The 18,925-nt window shown below is 42.9% G+C and overlaps 1 pseudogene; it reads left to right on the forward strand.

The window, feature by feature from the left end:
- The first annotated feature begins 10,963 nt into the window (after positions 1 to 10,963).
- LOC121751019 lies at positions 10,964 to 12,233 on the forward strand (annotated as a pseudogene).
- The last annotated feature ends 6,692 nt before the right edge of the window (positions 12,234 to 18,925 follow it).

Genomic DNA, 18,925 nt, shown 5'->3' on the forward strand with positions numbered 1-18,925 from the left:
ACAGGAAGTGAAATTCGAACACTTAACTTTGTCTGAGTACCATTTATGAGTATTTATAGTGAAATTAGCCCTACTAAATACTCTTTATGTACACATCCCTTGAAAGGGCTTTTTTAATCGGACGAAAAGTTGAGGATTTAGATCGTTAATAATTCAATTTAAAACCATTCTATATATGTGTGGCGTCCACTGCAATAGAGTTCATAGAAAATGGAGAAATACATAAGAAATGAACAATGATAATGATAATGATAATGATAATGATAATGAAAACAATAATAGTAGTAGTAGTAATAAATAACAACCATGGTAATCAGTGTTGAAATATTATTAAACTTGATTTTGTAATGGAAATATCTAGATATCGTAGAATTGTCTAGAAATAAGCTTGAGAAAATATCTAGATATTTTAGTAGAAATATCTACATATTTTAGGAGAATAATCTAGATTTTTGATATTATGTAAGAAATATCTAGATTTTTATAGATAAAAATCTAGATATTTAGAATATAAAATTATTATGTAGATTCTAGAATAGGAAGAGGACTCCTATCAATAGGAGTGAGTTGTAACATTTTAGATAAGTTGAGAAGTTGAGAGAATTTGAGAAATAAAGAGTGTCTTAGTTTTCCCCACACCAACATCTCCTAAATCACTTCCCAAATATTCCACCCATTGTCCCCTCAAATATTTCCTCCAAACTAAAATACTCTTCCAATATATTTCCTATATTCCAACAATTAGAGCTACTTCCAATCATGTTGGTGATTTCTTTGATTTTCTCGCCGAGTGTAGAGACAACTCAGACGACTTCAACTCAAAAAATAATTAATAGGTGGATGTGGATCTTGGTATGGCAATGAGTCTACCCATCCTTATATGAATTTCAAATTCAAAAATTAATAGATCCAAATCTAATATAGAAAATTCAAGAAATGGTTTTATTTTATATTTTGTATGTATAAATTTATTGAATTTTGTAATGGCAGTGTATGGAACTACTAGCCATGGATAAAATATTGGTGTATATGATAAGTAAATAAAATTGAAATCGCGTATATGTTAGGTCTAGGGTTTAGTCATTAATGGGTATGCATATTGTCACGTACAATTTACAAACATGCAGCATTCTTGAATTGTAATACAGTGACCCATCGTCATACTAAAAAATGAGTTATTCATTCTTTTTGGTGGGGTTCGATTTCCAAAATAAAATAATACCAAGATAGTATAATCTAGGATTGAGTTTGTGAAATTATTTTAGTCGTAGTGGGTTAGCTATGACTAATTATCCCATGATTATTCATCTAGGATTGAGTTGTGGGATTGAATCTCATGAACCAAACACACTACAAATTTAATCTCGAGATACGATCTTTCAAACGGAACACTCCAAATTTTAAATTAATCTTTCCTACGTCCCATCAATGCCATTAATGAGCATGCAAACATCAATATAATTATTTTGTTAAAGGGCATTTTGGTAAGAATGACTTGTTTTTAAATTTGTGGCTATGATTTTTGTGTTCACTATGTAAAATGACTATTTCTAGCCAGTAACAATTCAAGAGCATTATATTTCCTCAGATAAAGTCCCAATTTAGTTAATCCCTCTACGTAAAGATGATTTTCTCCTTCATAAAGAAATATATAAGTATATTTCATATTTCCATTGTATCGTGTGCCTATCCACACAAATAACAAAGCGATTGAGGGTGACAATACAGAAATACATGTATATTTTCATGACCAATAACTATGCTTGTGTGTGCATATATGTAAATGCGTGTATAAAATGATACTCCCTCCGTCCTAGATTAATTGTCACTCTTTGACCTGACACGGATTTTAATAAATATAAAGAAAAGTTTGTGGAACGTAGGACCCATTTTTTTATATTGATTTTATAATAAAATGTGGGTGAAGTGAGTTAGTGGAATGTGAAACCTACTTACTATTTATAGTAAAAATGAAGTGTGACAATTATTGAGGGACAGATCAAATGGAAAAGAGTGACAATTAATCGGGACGGAGGGAGTAACATATTATTAAGGTAAGGTACTGATGGAGTACGTACTAAACAAGCCCAACAGCAGTAAAGCCCATCAGCCTAAAGCCCAAGAAAGAGTATCAGTTCGGCATGACTAAAGAGTATCAGTCCGGCATGACTAAAGAGTTCAGTTCGGCACAACCAAAGAGTTCGGCCCCAGCCTACAAGCTCGGTAAAAGCCAACCAATCAAACTCTGCTCTCAGGTCGGCATCAAGTTCTACTCTCAGATCGGCAAAAGCTGCTCGGCAATAATTCAACAGTTCGGTCTCAGTATTCGACCGAACTAGGAGATAGTGGACTCATGCAGGATTTCCACCTCCACTACACCCACGATCTATTTAGTGGTGTCAAGCAGTCATTAACTCATGCAGGATAGTGGACCCATGCAAGATCGCCACGATCTCCACGACATCCACTACCTAGTAAATGGTGCTGCATGCCACGATCTTGGTTCATTGTATAAATAGAACCTAGATCAGATAGATAGGGTTAGACTCTCTCGCTTTCTAGAGATCAAATATAAAATAGCAAGTCTGTATTGTAAGCTGTAAAAAACAGATCAAGCAATACAACTCTGCTCTCTTTTCTTCCCGTGGACGTAGATTTACCTCAGTAAATCGAACCACGTAAATTCATTGTGTCGTGATCTTTATTCTCTACCAGCATTCTTCACCACCAAAAATTCGCCGATTCATCACTGGCGCCGTCTGTGGGAAACAGAGAACCAAATTTGTGATAAAGCGAATTTTTGACCCTTTTTCCACCCCAAAAAAAATGCATACCAGATCACGTAACACCCATAATACCGTTCGTGATAACCGTGAAGAAGCTAGTCCAGCTCGCAGGTCTGAAAAACGGCCTCGGGAGACATCTACCTCCGGTTCTCACGAAGAAGGAACAAGCCATTCCAGGAGTCATCGCACCGAGTCTTCCCAGCAGCCCAATTTAAATGAAGCTGTCAAGCTGTTCTTGGCCGAGAAGCAGGAGGAGTTCTTAACCTTCCTGCAGAAGAGCCAACAGCCGGAGAAGACAACGGAGGATTCTCCCTCCTCATCCAGACATGAAAGTCACTACCGCAGTAGTGACGTGTCTTCCAGGAGAAAGAATCCTCAACCCCGACATGTTCCTGTTCCTCCTCGGTACCGGAACCACAGGAGAACTCCATCTCCTCCGTACCGAAGAGATGTCGGGTTCGCCATGTACGGAGCATTAAAGACTCCGTTCTCGGACGATATCACCCGAACTCCTTTGCCGCGGAACTACCGGACACCGTCAATGACTTATGACGGGTTGGTGGATCCTCATGACTTCCTGGGACGCTATCAGTATAATATGGCGAACCAGGGGCTCAATGAGGTCCATATGTGCAAGCTGTTCCCCGAGCTGCTCATCGGGAACGCCAGAAGGTGGTTCGACAGCCTTCCTCAAGGCAGCATTAGATCCTACCGAGATCTAATGGATGCTTTCCACAGGAGGTTCTTTCAGAAAGCGGAAGCCCGGATCACTTCGGCTCAGCTGCTTTCTATACGTCAGGGTCGCGACGAAAAGATCAGCGACTTCATGACGAGATTCCACAAGGAATGCCTACAAGTAGATGATCTCAACGATCTACTTGTCATTTCGGCATTCCAAAATGGAATCCTGCCCGGAGCTCTCTACAGAAAGCTCGTGGAGTGCGGTCCGCAAACAGCTCAAGAAATGTGGGACATTGCGGACCAGTTCTCCCGTGCCGATGAGGCAGACCGTCGAAAACGGTCTTTAGACAGCTCATCTAGAGGAGACGAAAAGAAGCCTGATCATAGCGATCAGAGGCTTCCTCGCCGAACTCCTTTTGAAAGAATTCAAAGGGCACCGGTACAAGGCAGATTGGGGCCACGTCTCAATCCAGAGAAGCCGCCCGCTCAGTTCGTACCATTAAACAAGTCAAGAGCGGAAATTTTCGAACTACATTCCGATATGTTCGAAAAACCAAAGCGGATGACGAAATCAGCCGCGCGGCGACCTCAGGATCAATATTGCTCCTTCCATCAAACCCACGGTCACGATACCGAGGAGTGCCGAAATTTGGCTGCAGGTATTGATGTTCTTGTGAAAACAGGAACGTTAAAAAAATACCAAAGCAAGCAGCCGAAAAAGAACAAAAGGCAGAGAGGTGCGAACTGCAATCCTCAGGATCCGAAAAGGCATGAGGATCCCGAAGACGACGACGAGCCGCAATATGATGGAGTAATCCTAACTATTGATGCTCTCCCTGCCGGGAAGACTAAGTCGTCCCTAAAAGCAGAACGCAGAGGTTCCAATCAAGAGGAGCCAACACATAAAAGGCTGAAGAAAGACGAAGTGATTACATTTTCAGATGCCGATCCCGTCCCAGCCATCTCTCCTCACCAAGACGCTATTGTCATTCAAGCTGGAGTGGCAAACAAACTGATCCACAGAGTATTTGTGGATACAGGAGCGTCAGTCAGCATTCTTTTTAAAGAATGTTTCGATAAAATGGAAGTGGATCCAGCTCGGCTCAGTCCGGCTCCACTTCCTCTGAAAAGTTTCGCCCAGGAGGACACCCGCCCTGAAGGTATTATCAGCCTTCCGATCACGGTGGGAAAAGCGCCTACAAGCTCCAATACGATGATCGAGTTCTTTGTGGTGAAAGCTCGGTCCCCGTACAACATTATCCTGGGGAGAGACTGGCTCAACACAGTTCGGGCCGTTTGCTCTACTTATCACCTCACCATCAAGATCCCCACTAAAGGTGGGATAGCGGTCATCCGAGGTGATCAAAAGAGAGCAAAAGAATGTCTGCAGATTGCGCTTAAAAGTGCCGAGCAATCAGTTCGGCACCATCAAGCATAGCAATCACAGCAACCGGAGTCAAAGGCAAGCGAGATGACCGAAGTCACTTCAGAGCCGAACTCAATGACCGTTCAGATATACGAAGATGATCCATCCAGAACGGTCAAGATCGGCTTCGCAGGAACGCCTCTACTCCGGGAAAAGACCATTCAGCTCCTCAAGGAGTACAAAGATGTCTTTGCATGGTCTCCGTTGGACATGACCGGAGTGCCCCCCGAGGTAATCACTCATCGGTTAAATATTGATCCTTCAATCCGGCCAGTAAAACAGAAGCAAAGACTCTTTGCGGCAGAAAGAAGCCAAGTCATCCATGACGAAGTCCGCCAATTACTAAAAGCGGATGTACTATTCGAGGTGAAATATCCTTCTTGGGTGGCCAATCCTGTGATGATCAAGAAAAAAGGAGGAGGGTGGCGGATGTGCATAGACTTTACCGATCTAAACAAGCACTGTCCTAAAGATTGCTATCCCCTTCCGAACATAGATAAAAAAGTAGAAGCTTTGATCGGCTTCGAAATTTTCTGTTTTCTTGATTTATACAAAGGATATCACCAAGTGTTGATGGATGAGAGTGACGCTCCGAAAACAGCTTTCATTACCGATTTCGGCATTTTCGCTTATAAAAAGATGCCATTCGGTTTAAAGAATGCCGGAGCCACTTATCAAAGGATGGTAGACAAGCTTTTTCGGCACCTAATCGGAAAACAGGTTGAAGTGTATGTCGACGACATAGTTGTCAAAAGCAAAAGCACTTCGGAGTACGAAGACAACCTCAAATCCACTCTCGACGTGCTCCGAAAAGCCAACCTCAAACTCAACCCCCAAAAATGTACCTTTTTGGTAGATTCGGGAAAATTTCTGGGTTGTTGGGTTTCAAAGGACGGACTCAAGGCAAATCCCTCAAAAGTTCAAGTTATTCAGAACATGGCGATGCCGAAGTCCATACACGATGTGCAAAGACTAACTGGATGTCTAGCCGCATTGAATAGATTCCTTTCCCAAGCAGCCGAAAAGCAACTGCCGTTCTTCAAGGTGTTGAAAAAGGCACCAAAGTTCGAGTGGGGAGCCGAACAGAAAAAGGCCTTTGACGAGCTCAAAAGTTATCTAGCCGAGCTTCCTATTCTCTCTGCTCCAACCGAAGCCGAAGTAATATTCTTATACTTAGCGGCATCGGATCAAACCATCAGCGCGGTGCTTGTACGAGAAGAAGGCCTAAAGCAGCTTCCCATCTATTTTACAAGCCGAGCATTAAGAGGTCCAGAAACCAGGTATCAACCTCTGGAAAAGATTGCTCTGGCATTAGTAAATGCAGCAAGGAGACTGCGGCCATACTTCTATGCTCACAAGGTATGCGTCTTAACTGATCTGCCACTTCGGCAAGTTTTGACCAAGCCAGAAGCATCAGGCAGAATCGCCAAATGGGCCATAGAGCTGGGAGAACACTCAATCGAGTACCTACCTCGGAAAGCCATCAAGGGACAAGCCTTGGCAGATTTTCTTGCAGAAGCAAAGTTCGATCAAGCAATTCCTGTTATTGCCGAACAGAAGAATTCTGAAAATGCCGAACTAGCACAGCCCTTGGAATCCGAAGTAGAGCCGCCGGACTGCTGGAGCGGATTCGTAGATGGAGCTTCAAACAAGATGGGAAGTGGAGCTGGTATTTTACTTGTCGCTCCCGACGGACACGAGGTAACCTACTCACTTCGGTTCCTATTCCCCACTACTAATAATGAAGCCGAGTACGAAGCCCTCCTGGCCGGACTCCAGTTAGCGCAAAGTCTGCTCGTCAAATCTCTCAAAGTCCATTGTGATTCACAAGTCATAGTAAATCACATGTTGGGTACAAATGAAGCTCGTGACGAGAGAATGAAGAAGTATTTGGACAAAGCGCAAAGCATCAGCCGAAGTTTCTCCTATTTTCGGATAATCCGCATTCCCAGAGCGGAAAATAGCCGAGCAGATACCTTAAGTAAGTTGGCCTCAGATCCGAGCTCAAAGGCGGAAGAATTAATGCATCGAAGCATTGATGAAGCCGAGGTACATTCAGTATCCAGCTCGCCGAACTGGATGACGCCGATCTTGCAGTATCTGGATCAAGGACAATTGCCCGAGGATAAGAGAGAAGCTCGGAAGATCACGTGCCGAGCACTTCGGTACGAACTTCATAAAGGAGTCCTCTTTAGAAAGTCTTACCTCCAGCCGTTATTGCGGTGCGTAGGACCAGAAGAGACGGACTACATCCTCAGAGAAGTTCATGAAGGATCGTGCGGTAGCCACATCGGAGCCAGAGCTTTAGCTAAAAAAGTTCTGAGATGGGGATATTATTGGCCAACCATGGTACAAGATGCAGTGCAGCTCGTCAAGAAGTGTACGAAGTGCCAAATCCATGCAAATGTCCCAAGGATGCCGCAGACCGATCTATACACTATGCAAAGCCCTTGGCCTTTCATGCAATGGGGCATAGACATAGTGGGACCACTTCCTCAAGCTCCTCGGCAAATGAAATTCCTTGTCGTTGCCGTGGACTACTTTACGAAGTGGGTGGAAGCTGAACCATTAGCTGCGATAACGAGCTCAAAGGCATTGGACTTCGTCTGGAAGAACATAGTGTGCCGATTTGGCATACCCCACATCCTCATCTCGGATAACGGGACTCAGTTCACCGACAAGACGTTCAAGAATTGGTGCCAAGAGCTGAATATTCAACAGCGGTTCACTTCGGTCTCTCATCCACAAGCAAACGGACAAACGGAGGTAACAAATCGTATCCTGGTGAAAGGGTTAAAAGCTCGGTTAGAACAAGCCAAAGGACAATGGGTAGAAAATCTCCCTCAAGTCCTATGGTCCTACCGAACTACACCCACAACCTCCAGCGGTGAAACTCCGTACAGTCTTGTTTACGGCACTGAAGCCGTGATTCCGGTGGAGATCGGCATACCCAGTCCCCGAACTCTAAACTTCTCAGCAGAAATGAATGACGACGGACTGAGAGCCGAGCTAGATCTTGCCGAAGAAAGAAGAGAATTGGCATGCATAAAAGCAGCCAAGTACAAGGAGCAAGTAGCCCGGTATTACAACCAAAGGGTGAAGAAGCTGCAATTTCAAGTGGGAGATCTCGTCTTGAGAAACAACGAAGTAAGCCGAGCAGAAAAGCTGGGCAAGCTCGAACCCACATGGGAAGGTCCGTATCGGGTGTCAGAAGTCCTCGGCAAAGGGTCTTACAAATTGGCTCACATGTCAGGAGAACAGGTACCCCGAACATGGCACATTTCCAACCTCAAGAAGTTCCATTTGTAAGAGACAGTCCGGTCAGTCAGTCTTGAGTCCTGTTCGGTCAATGTGCTTTATTTGGTTTGCTTGGTCTTTATTTGTCTCTGTGCGTTTTGTCCGTGTGTTTTGTCTGTCTCTGTGCGTGTCGTCTCTTACAAATGTTACTGAGGTATCTTGTTCTTCGAAGGCTGATCCCCTTCTTAGAACATATACAAGCCAACGATTGTGAGTCGAAGCTTCTAAAGAGGATACAAGACCACAATTCAGCTTAAACAAGCAGTTCGTCTGAAACGAACTGCAACAAGCCAACGATTGTGAGTCAAAGCTTCTAAAGAGGATACAAGACCACAATTCAGCTTAAACAAGCAGTTCGTCTGAAACGAGCTGCAATAAGCCAACGATTGTGAAGTCAAAGCTTCTAAAGAGGATACAAGACCACAATTCAGCTTAAGAATCAAGCACTTCGTCTGAAACGAACTGCAACGAAAGTCCGATTCTCGCGATAAAACTTGCCTGAATTAGGACAAGGGAAAGTCCGATCCACGCGATAAAACTCGCCGAATTAGGACAAGGGAAAGTCCGATCCCCAAATTAGGACAAGGGAAAGTCCGATCCCCAAATTAGGACAACGGAAAGTCCGATCCGAGCGATAAAACTCGCCAAATTAGGACACAAGCTTAGTCCGGTCAAAGATGTTTATTTCATCAGACCAAAGACGAGTCCGGTCAAAGATGTTTATTTCATCAGACCAAAGACGAGTCAGGTCAAAGATGTTTATTTCATCAGCCCAAAGACGAGTCCGGTCAAAGATGTTTATTTCATCAGACCAAAGACAAGTCCGGTCAAAGAAGAGTTCACTTCATAAGACCGAGGACAAACATCAACTTACCCCGTACCTTTATCCAGAATGCCGAAGTGATTCACTTCGCTTTTCGGGGGGGGTAGTGATGGAGTACGTACTAAACAAGCCCAACAGCAGTAAAGCCCATCAGCCTAAAGCCCAAGAAAGAGTATCAGTTCGGCATGACTAAAGAGTATCAGTCCGGCATGACTAAAGAGTTCAGTTCGGCACAACCAAAGAGTTCGGCCCCAGCCTACAAGCTCGGTAAAAGCCAACCAATCAAACTCTGCTCTCAGGTCGGCATCAAGTTCTACTCTCAGATCGGCAAAAGCTGCTCGGCAATAATTCAGCAGTTCGGTCTCAGTATTCGACCGAACTAGGAGATAGTGGACTCATGCAGGATTTCCACCTCCACTACACCCACGATCTATTTAGTGGTGTCAAGCAGTCATTAACTCATGCAGGATAGTGGACCCATGCAAGATCGCCACGATCTCCACGACATCCACTACCTAGTAAATGGTGCTGCATGCCACGATCTTGGTTCATTGTATAAATAGAACCTAGATCAGATAGATAGGGTTAGACTCTCTCGCTTTCTAGAGATCAAATATAAAATAGCAAGTCTGTATTGTAAGCTGTAAAAAACAGATCAAGCAATACAACTCTGCTCTCTTTTCTTCCCGTGGACGTAGATTTACCTCAGTAAATCGAACCACGTAAATTCATTGTGTCGTGATCTTTATTCTCTACCAGCATTCTTCACCACCAAAAATTCGCCGATTCATCAGGTACTAACTAGCTAGCCTATATATATGTGCATTACTATAGATTTTGAGATAGAAACAGATGATAAAAGGCCTGACTTAGACCACGTAACATATTGGCGTCGATGAGCCTATATCCACAAATCTTTAATATAAAGTTTACTGAATTAGAGGCTTATATACGACCAACCATTCTCTATCTCTCTCCTCCACTTGCACAATTATACATTTATACTCTCAATTCATACACTCCTAGCTACATCAATTCCCAACTGTCCAACAATTCAAAATCACAACTTCCCAAATTTATTTTATTTGGTCAAATAATTTTCTATCGTCTATTACTGCACAAGTGAAATACTAGTAGCATTAGTATATGTAACAATTTACAATGCACTAGTAGTATATAAGTACATAATTAATTTGTATTGCATCACCTACGTATGTTATGGAATAATTTCTTGCATAGAATTTAATTAATGAATATGGAATTCTGAAATTGGTGGTGAAACTTGGAAAAGTTTATCCAAAAGAATAAAAGAGTCGGCTTCTTTTTGCAAAAGAATGCACCCTTTTTTTATATGTAGATTCGATCTGAGGTTACCAATATGAGGTGGTCATTGGTTTTTAACGATAAGGAATCACGCTGGATTATAATTACTTTGCTCTACTGATAAGTATAGGAATCACGTTGGATTATAATTACTTTGCTCTACTGATAAGTATAGGGGATTGGGATTAGCTCATTTTCACGCGTCGTTCTATTTGTAAAATTATATTCTTATAATGTCTTATATTTAGTATCATATTAAATCTCGCAACTTAATTCTAAATAGATACTCACATGATAATTAGTCATAATCACACCTCCAATATAAATTAATCCTAAATGAATTACAATATGATAATCAGTTCTGACAACCGCTATCATAAAAAATTGAATTTCTTAAAATTATGTGACTGAGATTAATGTTTAGTTGTATAAGAAGCCAAATGTATAACGTTTATACTACACACATGCTTGAATCTTAATTTTTTTAAGCCTACTTTTGGTTTAATATGCAAACCGAAATTAATGAGGCTAACTAGGAGTTAACCTCAAGTGCAGTTGGATCAATCCCGTTTCTTAATTAATTAGGAGTAAATCTTGAGGAATGCATTAAATTGAGACATCAAAGCTAATTTACTGGTGTATGTATTTTAATTTTAAATAGGTATTTTTGATCCGTAGAAATATACAAATAGAGGTAGTAGTAATTCTTCCACTACCAATCATCTAAAATATGCTCATTCACTCTCCGCCACAAACAGATTTAGGAGTCGAATGGCCAATGAAAAACTTGTCCTCCCATTTCCCCCTCCAAAATTCACAAATAATCCCAAATCCAAAACAAGAATTACACCATCATGTTAATGTTGATGATGATGAAGCAAGATGTGACTGGGAATTCAATCTCTCCGCCGTCATTTCCTCCTCCGCAGGCAATTCCGACGCCATCGGGGTAGCAGAATTCGACGACGGCGGCGCCTTCCTCGCCACCGGCGGCATAGCAAGGAAGATCCGAATCTACGCGACGGAGACGTCGCTGAAATCGGGCTCATCATGCGACTTCTACATATGCGCCTCGGCCAAGCTCAGCAGCCTCAAATGGCGCCCCGGGTCATCGGGTCGGGCGACTACGACGGGGTCGTGATGGAGTACGACCTCGAGCGCCACGTGCCCGTCTTCGAGCGCGTCTGGGCCATTGACTACTCCCGCTGGGGCCCCACCCTCGGCGCCTCCGCCTCGGACGACGGCACCACGCAGCTGTGGGACCCCACGGCGTCGCCGCAGCCCGGTCTGCTCCGTCGAGTTCAGCCCCTTCGAGTGGCCCTCGTGGTGGCCGGGTGCGCGGACCGGCGGGTCTACGGCTATGCCGTGCGGAGGCCGGCCGAGCCGGTCTTCGTGATGGACCGGCACGGGAAGGCCGTGACGTATACCAAGTTCATGGATCCGCGGACGATAGCGTCATCATCCGTGGATGGGAGTTTGACGATGTGGGACGCGGAGGATGGCCGGGTGATTAGGACGTATAGAGGTCATGTCAACACGAAGAGATTTGTAGGGCTCTCTGTTTGGAGAAACGGGGGATTGTTGAGCTGCGGCTTGGAGAATAACCGGGTTTATGTGTATGATAGGAGGTGGGCCGGGCCGGTTTGGGTCGAAGGGCAGGAAACCGGTCCGAGGACTGGGTGTGAATCGGGGTTCGTAAGTAGTGTGTGCTGGCGGCAGACCGAAGAGGAGCGGTGCATGCTGGTGGTGGGTGGTTCAGATGGGATGTTGTAACTCTGATTGTGAAAAAAGAAGTGGGGATGGTTGATAATTTGAAATAGGATAATTGGTGGTATAATTTTTCTTATGTACATTTTGACAAGAATTTACATTTACATTTTCATTCCTATTTGATCAATTCACTATTCATTGTCCTATTACTTATTTTTATTTCATTTTTTTATTATTCGCTCTATTTATAATCCGACTTGCACATATTTTAAGAAATATGAAAGAAAATGAGTTGAAAAATAGATGAATTTAGGTTCCACTTTTGTTACAAATTTTATAATGGAAAGTGTGTATATTGATTTATGTAAATTGTGAGGGCTACTTATCTAAAATAGAAAAAAAAAATTCTAAATTGGGACCATTCCAAAATGGTTATTGTAACATTATTTTGTGTATGAAGAGAGTATTATTATTATTATTACTATAGCATATAAATGAAAAATAGTATGATAAGCGTGCAACACCAAGTAGCAAACGATTGCATGACTTAGTTGTTATATTTGCAATATACACAAGCATTTCGAATTTTTTACTTTAAAGGAGTGTTCACTTTATTAGATATGGACATATATAAGGTTAAATTTATTCATTTATTTGTGTTTTGGTGTTTGAGATATAACTCTAGTCATTCTCAGAAGCAGTGAGGGCACACACTGTTGAGTGTTGTGATGGATTGAATTGAATTCTTATAGCAGATGTGATTTATGAAACTGCCTCGATATTCGATTGAACAAATGAACAAAAGATTACACTTCTACACCTGTCATTCTCATTTTCTTCCAATTTCGTTGCTTCTTCTCCCTTTGTATTCTACCCAAATTCCAATATACGGTTTTCAATGGCGTTTTAGTCCACCTACAACAGACATAGAAATAATTAATTAATTTAAATTTTTCAAAAGGTAGAAACTTGTCTTATTTCTTGCAGATTTGACGTGGCATTTGAGTTATAAATCTGATTATGTTTTGTTCCTTGCATTGGCTTTCTACATCAAAGGTGAACAAGCCTAATGTCATCCATAATAGGAATAGCCCAGCAATAGTACAGCCATAGCCTAGCCATTGCCACATCATCAGCACTAAAAATCCTCCTGCCACATCATCAAAACAAGCAAATAGCCCAGCAATAGCCTAGCCACATAATATCCACATCACTATTAACAAATATATATAAAATAAAATAATTAACAATCACACAATATACGAAATTTAATTTACGAGACATATACGGTAAACATTAATAATACTATTAAAATTTTAAAAAGTACAATAATTTAAAAAAATTACAATAATTAAAAAAAATTACAATAATTTTTAAAAAAGTACAATAATTCACTCCTCGTCGCCGTCGTCGTCTCCTCCGTCGCTGTAACCACCATCGCCTCCGCCTCCGTCGCCGCCGCCTCTACTCCCGTCGGCTTCCCTCCGTGCCGCCTCCAAATCCTCCTGCATGCTCAGGAGCAATGTTTGAAGCAAACTCTTCTCCACGGGGTCCACCGCCGCCCGCCATTCGGCCATCGTCTTGACCATCTGAGCGCGTGTTTGTTGACGCGCGAAGAATTTGAGATCCGCTGTGGATTGGCCAAGGGGGGATGCCGACTGGACCTCCTGTGAACCCCCGGCGACCCCCTCGCCTCCCGTTGAGCCCGCCTGTGCCGTCTCAGGGAGGTCGTGGGAACCACCGCTACTGCCGCTGAAATCACCGGAATAGTTCAACCGTTGCTTCTTCGGCCAGCCAGAGTCGACACCTACTCGGAACTTCTCGGAGTCGTTCAGCACAAGATAGCAGTTCCAGTAGGTGAAGTCCTTGTACACCCCCTTCAGGGGGAAGGCTTTCTCCGCTATCCTCCTACAGTCGTCCTCCGTTTGCCCACTGCTCATCATGCGGAGGGCGTTGGTGTACAAGCCCAAAATCGGGAGACCGCAACCCTGATTCGGTCCCACCCCTTCCGGCAATCCTCCCCATTGCGTGGCCTCCCCTCCGGGCAAAACCTCTGGTAGGCTGCTGCTATCTTGCCCCACAAGTTGACGATCCTCTGGTTGTTCGAAACGAGAGGATCGTCGCAAACACTCACCCACGCCTTGGAAAGCGCGACGTTCTCCGCGTCCGTCCACCTCCTCCGTACCGAGTTGTCGTCCTCACCCTGCTGTGAGGACTCGCCGACCCTTTTCCCCTCGCCCCGACCCCGCCCTGCGCCCCCCGTTTGAACGGGAGTATCCGGAACACCGGAAAGATCTAACCCCAAGTCATCGAAGGAGAAAGTGTCAAACTGGGCCAGAGGCGCAGCCTCCGTTGGCGTCGATGTGTGCGACGAACCAGTCGAAAAATCAAAACTGGGCGATAGACGTCCCCCGACATCCCCTGTGTCGCGGGCGTCCCCTGCGTCGCCGGTACCCCCCCGGGCATCATCTGCATCCCGGGTGCCCACCCCGGCATCTGGACACTGGGTGCCCACCCCGACATCGCCGGAAACGCCCCCGGCGGACTCCCCCTGCTGGTATCCCGAGCATCATCTGCTGCCACGGGTACATGTTGTAGTATGGGGGCATCTGACTCCATCCACCTCCCACGGGGATCGGAGGAGTTTGAGATCCGCTACTCCCTGAAGTAGGCTCGTTGTTGAGATCCATTTACCGTTGTTGATCTTGTACAGAAATTTAGATAGAGAGAGTACTCGTTAATACAAGTGGTGCGAATGAAAATGACAGGCAAGTCGCGTATATATAGTGTTTCAGAAACAAAAAAAAATATTAAAAATTCGCGCTAGGCGGTGCGCTAGGCGATCCGGACGCTGCAATAGCGCCTAACGGATCGCCTAGCGCACCGCCTAGCGCCGCAGAACCGCCGAGCGCTAGGCGGTTTTTTTTCGCGAAATCTGCTAGGCGGCTGCAATAGATCGCCTAGCGCCGGCGCTCGGCTAGGCGGTGCGCTAGGCGCTATTGTGGATGCTCTATAGGCGGCCTTCCCCAATAGCCCCGCCCCCTTTTTTTGTCCACAGCCCCACTTTTTTGTCCACAGCCCCAATTTTTTCCTTCACTACCCCACTGTAGGCGGACACTTCCAATAGCCTTGAAATTTTAATAACCAATTTTAATTTTAATTTTAATTCAATTATAATAAGTAATTAAATTTATCGGATTATACGTAATTATAAAAAAAACGGGTATAAGTGAAGAAATTAAAATTAAACACTACATTTTCGTTGTATTAAAGTGGGGGTAAAATTATACAACGAAATATTAATCTATTAAATATCATAATAGTGTTCACACTGCACTGGCACCTCCCCAACGTGCCCAAACTTCTTCAACCAAATCGGCCTGGAGTGTGGTATGTGTTGTGTTCCTGCGCATATCACTGAAACGTTGGATCAAATACTCATTGCTCCTACGCCGCTTCCTCCTCCTCGGCCTCGTATTCCACCTCTTGGATCAGATAATTCCACGCGTCCTTCCATAAATCGTCCATTTCATACTACAAATTATAGTGAGAGAAAATATGTGTGTGAAGAGGTGGAATGTTTGGTGTAAAAATAATGAGAAGGGGAGGAGTGGTATTTATAGATATAATTTTCGAAATTTTTTTTTTAAAAAAAATAAAAAAACTCAAACGGGGCGAACGTCCATAGCCCGTCGCCCCACTATAGATCGCCCCCCCCCCTCGCCCCAGATCGCCCCGCCGCCACCACCATCGCCCCGTCCTCGCCCCGTAGGAGGCGAAGCCTCTACCGCCCCACCCTCGCCCCATTTTTCTTGTCCGCCCCGCGGCGGACATCCGATCCACTATAGACCGCCCCACCCTCGCCCCAGATTTCGTCCGCCCCCTTTCCTCCTATAGTAGATGCTCTAAGGTTCTTTTACCCCATATAAATCAAATAGATTTTCTCTAAACGGCAAAACACAAAGTTTATAACTAAATTTTTGCACTATATAAATGTACTTATAAATTGTGAATCAACTTCAATATATATAAGATCCTAAGATAACAGAAATGGAATGCACAATACGTAAATATTTACGTGGTTCAGTCGAATGACCTACATCCACGGGGAATATGATCCCAGAATTTTATTCAAACACTCAGAAAGTGATTACAAAAATCAACACTTGATCGACACGATCAAGAACACTCAAACTCACATACAAACGTTTTTTCCTCGACAATCACAGCCGATAACGATGTGAATCTCACAAAGATAGTGTATCTCTTGTAATAATGAACAGTCTCAATCTCTTTAAAATAGATCTTGATTATTTGTTGTTACTCGGTCATCCCTTTATATAGAGTGTCGCGCACAACTGCTGCGCGTCTTGCGACCGTTCCGAACTGATGCAACGCTTGGTCAATCGTCACCCTCAACCTCTAGGTCAGTTGTCGTTGTTTGATCAGGCCATGCTTGTTGCTTGATCAAGCCATTGTTACTTCAATCGTTACGATGGTTAGTTCCAAACAACACCATTCTTCCATTCATTTAGCTTCACTTCCAACATAAATAATACTAATATTATTATTCGATATGAAATTAACAAAATCTCAAATCCAATTTTGATAATGGAGTGCAATATAGCGAGTACCATTTTTCCCATCTAACTAATATAGGCTAAGAGTATGAATTATACAAGAAAAAATAAGATTCTTCTTAGAAATAATAAATGAGACTAATAAATTTGGTACACATCTAAAATTTCTGTGAGGGCCAATCTAATTCATTCAATAATGCAACCGGTAACTTTTATTATACTTTTCATAAATGTAAATGTCTAACTAATTACGTGTAATCTACTTTTGGGCCACATTCTATAATGTTTTGCCTGGCCTAAATTTCTTATTTCGTTTGTGGGCTTTAGTTGCTGGCCTATAGCCCGAGATGGACATGTTTTACTTTTAAGGATAATTCTTCTGTTCACAAATCATATCTATTTTACTTACGCCCTTCATCCAAAATAATAGTAATAATTACGGAGTAAAATTTATTATTTCATCCTATAATCCATAACCCCTAAATAATAAAAACATAAATATAATGAAAGTTTTACAATAAATATTTGAACCTAGCCAGTAAGCGTGGCCAAATCAACTATGGGACCTATTTACCATTTCCGTCCGTCCCATAATAATATGGACATATGGGATGGTGCGAGAATTAATGCGTAATTAGTAAAATAAAAGAAATGGGGAGAAGCGTAGTTATAGTGTTAGTGGATATTGGGACTCACACTATTATTAGTGTTTAATGGTGCGCTGTAATGGTAAAAGTATAAAATAAATTGATATATATGGATAATGAGTTGTGGAGAGCTTTCTATAAATAGTAATAAGCTATTTTTATAGGACAGACAAAAATGGAAAATGTCCATGTATTGTTCGATTGGGTCTCTAAATGTAGAAATCGTTGTCAAAGTGCTCGAACATGTTGTCTCAGATCGTTGTTTTTTTTATCACGTCAATCCTGTTGTCATGCAATGTCTTCATTTAGGGGATCCTCTCCACGCCCCTAGCACGATTATCACGATGGCCACCAGCACATCTACATCCATGTTCGGTTATTGATAATTAACCTAGATCATGATATCAATAGACGCAAACGTGCCACGAGAATGATCAAACCTATGTGGAAAATATAGAAACTCTAGTTCTCTATTTTTATAGGACAGAGAAGTGATAAATTGGCAATTTGGCCCTCAAATGATGTCAGATGATTAAAATCAAATGTATGTCATGGAAAATGCAATGAATTTGTTGTGACAGAATAGAGCAATTGTGTAATCGAGACAAGCAGAAACGTAAATAGACACAGAATTTTCGTGGTTCGCCAAATTGGCTACATCCACGGACAGGAATGGAGAACAAATTGTATTCAGATTGTTTTCAGAGTGTAGCTACAAATTTCAGAATACAGAATTATGTGCTCTACTCCCATATAAATAGGCACACATGAGATCCTATCCCAATTCGAAAACATAATACTATCCCAATTAGGAAACATAATCTATACAGATTCAAGGCATACTAACAAAATTTGACTCGTCAGGCCATTTCGCAAGAACCGTACCAATTCCGAGTCATTTGACACAATTTATGTTTTCCGGCGTTTTTTATATTGTCACGAGGAGGATGAAACTGCTAAATGTATGTGTGATAGGATAAACCTCCTATCGGGCTGATCGGCGATCGATAAATGTGTCGCGGGCGAGTGCGATAAATGTGTCGTGGGCGAGTGCCCGTCGAGCAAGACGGTTTTCTCACTTAACAGAATGAACGATAATATTGATATTCTTGATTGAATGCTCAAATGATTACAATAACTCATATTTATAATACTAATAACTAACTTAATGAACAAGAAAACAAAGATATGAAAAAGATACGCAAATCTCTAATTTAATTAACTAAATAATGCTTGTATCAACTCCCTCGCGGTTGAAATCCACATTGTCCTCAAGGTGAGAACTATGACACAATGAAGAGAGTCGAAAACATCGGCAACCAAATCTGGTGTTGTGCGCGGAACGTCTTCCGCCAGGCAGCGGCGCAACTTTGGTTTGAGAAGGTGGGAAGGCATAACTAGTTGATGTGCATGGGTGGATTCTCATCGGGCAGCGACGTAGCTATGGTTCGATCGGTGTGGCTAGTTGCTGTGCGCGGTGGATTTCCGTCGGGCAGCGACGTAGCTGTGATTCGATTTGTGTTTTGGAGGGTGAGATCGCGATGAAAGCACCAATTTGATAGGATAGACCTCCTATCGGGCTGATCGACGTCCGTAGATCGGCGATCGATAAATGTCTGTCGCGGGCGAGTGCCCGTTGAGCAAGACGGTTT

Source organism: Salvia splendens, chromosome 10 (genome assembly GCF_004379255.2).
Source record: "Salvia splendens isolate huo1 chromosome 10, SspV2, whole genome shotgun sequence".
NCBI lineage: Eukaryota > Viridiplantae > Streptophyta > Magnoliopsida > Lamiales > Lamiaceae > Salvia > Salvia splendens.